Below are 863 nucleotides of genomic sequence, written 5' to 3'. Positions count from 1 at the left end.
TTCCCTGGTATATTTCCTTGGAGCCTTTGTGACTTACAGAATGGGCTTGGTATATACATAGATTGGATAAATCTCAATGTATTTCTTTTCCTCCCCATGTGAAAAGGACTAATGTGAGGATATTTCTTGTTAGGCTCATATGCCACTACTTGTATCAACATTAAAAGAAAATCGTTAATGCCTTTATGATCAAAGGGTACAAGGAAAGTCACTGAGTTACCACTCCAAAATATTTATTAGTCATGAAAATTCAAAAGCACCATGTTCATGAGAGTCTCCCACCCCCTCAATTTTTTGTTTCTCTGTGTTTTCATGGCACATTGCAGATTGACCTCAAATTCTAGTTCAGTTTAGGCCCAGAGGAGCTACTTAAAAAATGCATAGTAAACAAATGAATCAATGAACTCAGAGGCATGGTATATGTTGTACAGTAAAGGAGATATTCAGGTGTCTCACTGGTACTCATTAAAGAATGAAAATAATATTATAATCTTCCTTTCTGTAGTCAACTTCTTATAATCCCAGCTGCTGGGTCATGATGTTCTTGACATTCACCAAAATTGACTGTGTGAAAATGAATCATTACAGAATATTAACTTTTTATTTTTTTTAATGTTTTATTTATTTCTGAGAGACAGAGAGAGACAGCGTGAGCAAGGGAGGGTCAGAGAAAGAGGGAGACACAGTATCTGAAATAGGCTCCAGGCTCTGAGCTAGCTGTCAGCACAGAGCCCGACATGGGCTCGAACCCACGAACCGTGAGATGATGACCTGAACCAAAGTCGGGCTCTTAACCGACTGACTGAGCCACCCAGGCGCCCCAAGAATATTAACTTTTTAAAAAGTCCAAATTCTAGATGGTT

The sequence above is a fragment of the Crocuta crocuta genome, unplaced genomic scaffold (genome assembly GCF_008692635.1).
Source record: "Crocuta crocuta isolate KB4526 unplaced genomic scaffold, BGI_CrCroc_1.0 scaffold1230, whole genome shotgun sequence".
NCBI classification, from domain to species: Eukaryota; Metazoa; Chordata; class Mammalia; order Carnivora; family Hyaenidae; genus Crocuta; species Crocuta crocuta.
The sequence above is the reverse complement of the archived record's forward strand: the minus strand, read 5'-3'. Positions refer to the sequence as shown.